Raw genomic sequence first — 8,140 nt, 5'->3', positions numbered from 1 at the left:
TCACACAGACCTCTGGGGACAGGTGTCAGTCCCGCCCTGGGACTGATGTGAAACAATACTCTGGAGTGCCAATCTCATTCAGAGCCTTGTTGTTGCTGTCTATAGTCATAAAAGACATGAGGTACAGTGATATGGGATGATGAAAGGCTTTGCATGCAGTTAATCAGTTCCCACATCATCTGATCTGCCCTTTGGATCTCCCAGTCCTCAAAAGGAGGTGAGCATTAAAGGCCTCCATTAGTACCGTGCTGTCCTTCCCGCCTTGCAAATGGGGGGTCAAAGGCAGCTCATGAAATCCCACCAAACTCCCACATCCTACACATGTGCTACCAGCATTTCTTTCTTATTTCCTTATCTCCTTTATTGGAAAAGAATGGCAACAAGTTCCTTTGGCCTGGAAATATAAGTAAAAGTGCAAGGTCTCACCATCAGCCACTTGGCATATTGCCTGCCCTCTGACCTTATGTAGTTCAGTGAAGCTTTGACTTTGCTCTGAGGAATGGCCAAGCTCCAGACCTACCCAGCATGGGAACTGGAGCCACTGACAGCAAATTGTGTCTGCAGAAGAGAAACAGGAGATGGAGTACTTAAAATATCACTCAGACCAAGGCAGCAGGTTTCCCAGGTATGTAGAGGTGCCCTCAGTTGGGCTGCCTGGGCAAATGCAGTTGTCCATCAATACACAGCAGCACTGAACTGCTCTGCTCAGTGAAACAAATTTCACCTCCAACACATGTATTTTTATACAAACCAAAATAAAGCAGTCTTTCCTGACCAAGTGTAGAGGGGCCATACCCAATGATCTTGTAAGGTCCCTTCCAGCACCTAACATCTATGAATCTATGAAAAAAAGAACAAAAACAAATACAACTTATATTTTTGGCCTTGAGTTTTCTTCTCTGTTCTGACACAGGGTGACCATGAGTTTCTCCTGATCCCATGAAAGCGAAGGTGGCAAAATGTCTGTAAAGGAGGCGAATTTCAACCCTTACTTTTGCCACCAAGGATGGGGAATAACTTCACTACCCCAGGTAAGCAACTGGTGGTGGATCAGCTTGGGTCCCAAACCACATATGACTGAAACCTGCCACAGTGCCAGCATGGGTTGGTTGTTTCAGACTTTGCTTTTTCTGATACACCAGTGTTTTTATAGAAAGATAATTAACACACAATCCATATCTCACCATAAATTCCTATGGGATGGCGAGGCACCTGCAGTGTTTGCTGCAAGGGAGATGTGTGAGAACATTACCATGCATCCTGAGCACATTTGAGTTTGCCCTATTTGCCCTGCAGTAAAATCACAGTGCCTTATGGTCACAGGGTTTCTGCAGCAGGATGGTGAATGGGTGTTAGCTACCTGCAGTGAAAGCACACCCTTTTTTGTAATTGGAGCTGTAGCACCTGATACAGCAGACATTAGTACAAGCTACCCTGTCTGGATAGTGATGCACAAACAGGCACAGGGTGACAAATGCTTGTCCTTTAATTCCTCCCCATGATGCCATCAGTTTCTTGACATATAATGCATCTGCTGATAGCCCTGGAATTTAAGCTTTTGGTAGTTCTTTTCCTCCATGGTCCTATGCTTTCCCCATGTCTCAGCTTCAAAAGTCTCCCTTAGCATGGTGGCTGCAGGTGCCGTTCCTCCTGCTGAGTGTGTGGCCAGAAAGTCTGTCTCACTGGCAGTCACTTGAAATGTTCTCCTCCTCTGTGAACTGTAAAGTCTGAAGGCCAATGTCCTGGGGAGGGAGATCATTGAAGTCCTCAGAGTCTCGCCCTTTCAAGCAAGCTATGTGCTCAGGGAAGGGAAGCCTCTCCAGGTCAGGGTAAAAGTGAGGAGATGTGGGTCCTCAGAGGAAGGGTTAAAATGAAGACCCTCCATCTGCACAGTCACCTGAAGGAAGGCCTCTTGTTGGCACCTGTCCACATCCACATTACACTGTTCGTATCCTTCTGTTGGATATCTGGAGTCTCCCAAGTAGAAGCTGTCCAAAAGGGAGGTTTTCTTCCTGTTGTGGAACCCCGATGTGTCCTCCTCAGTCTCCCTCCAGACAAAATAAGAGAAACCGCACTTTTAAGGTTGGGCACAGACCCTCTGTTCAGCTGAGAGACTCCTGATTCAGAGCTGGACTCCTATCTTTTCTGACTCATGCTGGACACTCGACAGTTTGGGTCTCTCTTTGGGAACTGAGGCATTTCAGGGTAGAGTGTGAAACTACTGTTGTCCTCCTCCTCCTCCTCCAACAAGGAAAGGAGAGAAGCTGCTGGTGATACGTTGTTTCTTGCTGAGGGATTGTTTCTCCTCTTCTGCGATTCCAGCTCTAGCCTGGGTATAAGGAGCTCCTCCACAAAGAATTCTTCCTCATTAGGCTTCTTCTCAAGAACCAATGGCAGAGGCCTTAGATAGGAAAAAATCTAGTGGGGAATGAGATTTGCAGGTTAGATGGATGTTTTTCTTCTTTGATTGATGTTTTTAAAGCCAAGGCAAATAGTGTATTCCATGCTAGCATCCACCCATAGAGAATGACTCTGATCATGGAGCTATCAGTAATGGAGCCTCAGCAGGCTACGGTGGGGTTATGCTAATTTACATATATGCAGAGTGCCCAGTGCAAGGAGACTCCTTTCTGAGGAAAGCTTCCCACTGTTCTAGCAATACAAATGGCAAGGAGTACTCTGGAGCATCCTATCTGACTGGCTCACCCATTCTAAGTGCTGAGCATCTTCACCTCCCTGCCCCTCTTTGCTATTAGGAAGACTTGCAGGGGCTTAGCAGCAGGATGGGCCCCCATCATCCCCAATCTTTTCATACCAAAACTTGAGGTCTCTTCATGCTTTTAGCAACTTCTTTGCACAAACGGTTGATTGAGAAAGCACTTGCAGGAAGTAGAAAGAGGAGAAGGAACAAGGGGACAACAATGGCAAGCAAGAGTTTCCAGTCCACTCCTGCAAGAGAGAATGCCACAGAACAGTTTGGTCACTGTAGATAGATGTTATAAATGATAATCCTTAGCTCTTACATGGACTTTCCTTCCAGGGGTCCCAGACAATAGCAGTATCACTTCCTTTATTTGGCAAAAACACAGTGAAGTGAAGGGACTCATTGACGATTACCCAGTAGGACAGTGGCAGAGCCAAGGTGTCCTTACTCCTAAACCAGTACACTACACAGCACTGGTCAAAGAGTGGGATCCTTCTTTACAGGAAATTTTCATTTTTCCTGGGAATTCTGGTTGCCAAAAATGTTCAGTTGCAAATCAAATTATTTTAGCTAAGATATTTCTTTCACCCCAGAGAATTCAGCTTTTTGGATGCTTATATTTCTGATGAAAAATTCAAATGTCTCAAGGAAAGCAGAAACCTTCGGGGGGGGGGGGGAAGGGAGTAGAAACAGGACCTCTGTTTCAGAGAGAACTAAATTTTCTGGTGAAAACCAGTTTAGATGGAAATTTTTCAACCAGCCATAATCCCACCCAGTGGCCAACTGTGCCTCTGAAAGCCTTGCTCCCGAGCCATACCTTTGGGATTCAAGGGCGCACACACTGGCCTGGAGAACTCGCTGTGTTTCAGGTCAATGACTTTGAAGCATGTCTGAGAGCTCAGGCAGTAATTGCCACTGAATGCTGTGGTGTCGATCTCTACGTCTTCCCACTTCCTCTTGCCCTTGTACTGCATCTGCTCCAAAACAAGGAAAGAAGAGGGTTGGGAACAACTGGGGAACCCTGCTCAGATTTGGGAGGTATGTTAAGATATGCTGCAGTCATGCCTGAATATGGATACTGTTTCTCAACCCACAGCCTCCACTGAGTTCTGCACTGCTGTGAAGGACAGAAGTAGCACTATATGTAGCAGAGGGCTTAGAGTATAACTCTCACATTTGTCTATCCTAAGCAATGAGGTAGGTAAATGGAGGCAGCCAGTGCACTAGTACTGATTATAAAGGTTATAATAATAATAACAACAATAGCAAGAATAATAATATAATAGTAGTATGTATCAGCATTATTATGTTTATATTAGTGTACATAGTATTAAATATAATATAATGTAATATGTTATATGATTATGCTGTATTGAGATATTATATATTAATAATATATACTAATATAAACATAGAGATACTGAAAGATATAGTTATATTAACAAGTATAATTTTATATTAACACATAATTATATGAACAAATATCCCTGAGAGGTCTGGCTTTGGCTTTCAAACCAAAGAGGAAGTGGGAGAGTGCGCACTGGTGAAGTCATAAACCTGGAATTCAGGCAAGCTGAGTTCATTTCCGACCTCTGTCAGACAACCTGAGTGGCCCTGAATAGCTCTTGGTCTCTCTACATCCTGGTTCCTTCTGCTTGCAAGATAAGGATAATAATACTTTCCTACCACCCAGAGGTGGTGGGAGGAGCTGGACATTTAAGGACAAGTAGGTGCTCAGGCCCTGTGCTGTTGAGGGTCCTATAACTATCTGACATAAAAGAAAAGAGACCAGCCTCTTCCCTGCAGAGCTTTGCAGTCCAAGACCAAGACTAGTGATTGTAGGTGCATCCATTTTGGGGGGATGTCTGACTTGATTCATCTTAAGGAGCCCTGAGTTTCAGAGGGAGGGTCCTCTGCCCTTCCTCCTGACCATAGCCTTGAAGGAGCCCCACCCTGAGGCCCCCAAATCATTAGTCCCTTTTGATAATCTTGGCCTAAGTTCTTTGGATCTGATCTGCTTCCCTTAGTGGATAATGGGAAGGCTGCCATTATGGTGTCTGGGGTTGGGCAATCCTGAATTCACTGACCCCTTCCAGTGTGGGCCAGAGAATCAGGAGGCAGAGAAAAGCATGTGCAAGACGGGATGCCTCTTTGAGGAGTTACAGGAAGAGGGGAGGGACCTACAATGATGATCAAAGGAAGTGGCTGGACATGCTAGGTATAAAGGGGAGATAAGGAAAAGATGTACTGTGCTTAGTGGCTGAAAACAGAAGGCCTAATGCTCCACTAGTGAATCTCTGTCTGATGGAATTATTTAGTCCTAAAAACCTGGATTCAAAGCCCACTGTAGCCAGTAGAAACACTCCCTCTGACTTCTGCAGTCTTTGCATCAGACACCAAAACAGTGGAAAGCAGGCCCCAAGGTGACTGACACGAGGGGGTAGAAGAAGGGGTGGGGGAGGAACATTGGCGATGTGTAGGGGTGCGTGTGGGTGCTCGTGCACCCCCTGAGCATGGTGGTGCACCCCCTATGAAAAGGTGCCACTGACACTGCTGGCGGCACTTGTGGGTAGTTGCAGCTCTCCTCCCCCACCTCACACTGACACTGCTGGAGGCATCTGTGGGTGGTTTACAATCACCATTGGCTGCTGCCAGCACTGCTGGTGGCATCTGCAGATGGTTGTCAACCACCAGTTGGCACTCACCACCCCACTCCCCGCCAACAGCGTTGTGGCTGCCTACAGGAGCTCTATGCTTACCGCCACCATGCTCCTGCCTGCTGGAGCTCACCATGCCCCCCCCCCCCAGCTTCTGGGGACACGTGTTGTTCATAGATTCATAGATGTAGGGTAGAAAGGGACCTAAGTAGATCATCAAGTCTGAATCCCTGCCCTGGGCAGGAGAGAATACTGGGCTTATATGACCCCAGCTAGGTAATTGTCAAGCCTCCTCTTAAATACCCCACAAGGATGGAGCCAGCACCACTTCCCTTGGAAGTTGGTTCCAGATCCTAGCTGCCCTGACTGTTCTAATGTCTAGCCTGAACCTACTCTCTAACAACTTATGGCCATTATTCCTTGTTACTCTGGGAGGTACACGGGTGAACAAGGTCTCTTCCATTCCCCGCTGGTCCCCCCTGGTAAGTTTATAGATGGCCACCAAGTTCCCTCTCAGCCTTCTCTTGTGAAGGCTGAACAGGTTCAGGCCCCATAGCCTCTCCTCATAGGGTCTGCCCTGCTGTCTCTGGATCATGTGAGTGGCCCTCCCTCTGGACCCTCTCGATGCTGGCTGCATCTTTCCTAAAGTGTGGTGCCCAGAACTGGGTGCAGTACTCCAATTGTGGCCTGACCAGTATTGCATAGAGGGGGAGGATCACCTCCTTGGTCCTGCTTGTGATGCAACTGTGGATGAATGACAAGGTGTGGTTAACCTTGCTGACTGTATCCTCACATTGGCAGCCCATGTTCATTTTGGAATCAATAATGACTCCAAGATCTCTTTCTGCCACTGTGCTTTCAAGAAGGGAGTTCCCCAGTTTTCATGGGGAGGAAGGCAAAATTAGAAGCTGAAGGGAACAGTAAGGAGAGATGGGGTAATAACTGTAGAGATGGTGGGAGGTGGAGGTGAGAGACAAAGGGATAGTGAAAAAGACCAAGGCAATTGCAGTTGCAGTGGTGAGAAAGCTGACTGAGCTTCCTTCTTCCTACCCCCCACCCCCATCCGCCTCCACCATTCAGCTAGAGACACTCTTCTAGCAGGGCATTTTGTTTGTGAAGGTGATTGTGAAGCTATAAATGGACCTCAGAAACAGAACTCCCACCCCTACACTCTCCCCAGACAGCTAGATAGATCCCTGGGTACTTTCTGTCCATTTCTGCCTCTCTCTGTGCATTTGCCTTTCATATTTCACTGTATACACCACATCTGGTGCGGACCCTTCCCCAGGGAGCCACATCAAAATGATATCAAAATCCTTTGACAGCAGCATCACATTCTGAGGTGAGGGCAGTTGCATTTGACCTGGGAAAAGGGAAAAACTATTTGAATGCACCAGCATTGATCCTTGGCACTGCTTCCCAAGGTCCTCTTATGTTAGAAGACAGCATCCCCGGAGAATAAGCACTGGTATCTGTGTTCTCTAGGAAAGGGGTTTTGAAACATGGGTAGGGCAGGTATGAGCAGTCACAAGCTCAGGTGGGCAGGAGATGGGTTTTCTGTTTTACAAATAAAGGACCGAGGTCTAAAAATGCTTCCTCTTCTGCATTAGAATGAAACTGTGACCTGAGGAAATGGGTTTGAGAGAGTGAGTTGTGGAGGGAGAGAGTGAGAGAGAAAGAGGAACTCCAAAATAGTGAGCAGCACTGGGGTTAGTGCACACGTAGCATGTGGGAGAGGCAGAGGCAAGTCCCAGGTGAGGGCCCTCACCAGTGGGGTACCAGCTATGCTAGGAGAACACACTTGCTCTCTCTCTGCTTTTGAACACAAATTCTATCTTGGATCTCAGAAACCTTCACTGTGAACATTTTACCAAATTTGCCCTTTTCTGTGAAACATTTCAGTTTGGACAAATCAGCATCTTCCAATGGAAAACTACTCTATCATAAAGTTTCCAAGCTGTGGGAAGCCATATTGCTGATTACTGACATGGCTACCCTCTTGTACCTGTCCTGTTTAACAGTTTGCCTTTTGAACAAACCACAAAGAAGCCTTCTGAAATAGGAGCAGTCACCAACAAGCATGTGCATGTCTGGAAGTAGCTGGGGAGTTTGACAATTCTGGATCATATCCGTTTTCTTTTTTGGCACTGGACATCTCCCCCTTGCTGACTGTGCTCCCATGGGAAGATACTCATTTTCAACCAAGTTACATATCATGTGATTTCTCATTCAGGGTTTTAGCACACACTGTAATTTCATACCACAAGCAGGCTGAAAGAGGTGTGCCTTGCAACACTTCCTCTATTAGCCTCAGTCATGGCTGGACATTGCATAAGTGGAAAACTCTCATTTTAAGAGGCTTCTGGTCTCTTTTTGATGTGAAAGCAATGTTTTGCCTGCCCTTTGGATCTAATCCCACTTGCCAATGCTAACTTTAAAGTTCCAGTGTGGAAAATGAGAATGAACCTGGGAGAGCATCTAGGTCAGTGATTCTCAACCAGGATGACGCCTTGAGATCCTTTCAAGGGTATCACAGTGTACCATGCAACATTACCACAGTTAGGTGTGCAAACATGATTCACAAGATAAACCCAGAAGCTGAAGTGTTAAAAACATGCAAACTTGCTGTGGCCTTTCTTCATTCTTTGCAACAAAAGAATTGCCCTGCTATTTTTCTGTACTCAAAAACCGAGTGAAACTAGGAACTGGAATTTTCACAGGGGTGCCTCAAACTGTTAAGGGGCAGGCTGAAGGAGACAGGGGCGCAGGTAGTGTTTTC

The 8,140-nt window shown here is 46.4% G+C and overlaps 1 pseudogene; it reads right to left on the bottom strand.

The window, feature by feature from the left end:
• Positions 1-1,253: 1,253 nt before the first annotated feature.
• Positions 1,254-5,472, bottom strand: LOC109299717 (annotated as a pseudogene).
• Between the last annotated feature and the right edge of the window lie 2,668 nt (positions 5,473-8,140).

The sequence above is a fragment of the Gavialis gangeticus genome, unplaced genomic scaffold, assembly GCF_001723915.1.
Source record: "Gavialis gangeticus isolate Ggan-Ray unplaced genomic scaffold, GavGan_comp1, whole genome shotgun sequence".
NCBI classification, from domain to species: Eukaryota; Metazoa; Chordata; order Crocodylia; family Gavialidae; genus Gavialis; species Gavialis gangeticus.
The sequence above is the reverse complement of the archived record's forward strand: the minus strand, read 5'-3'. Positions and strand labels throughout refer to the sequence as shown.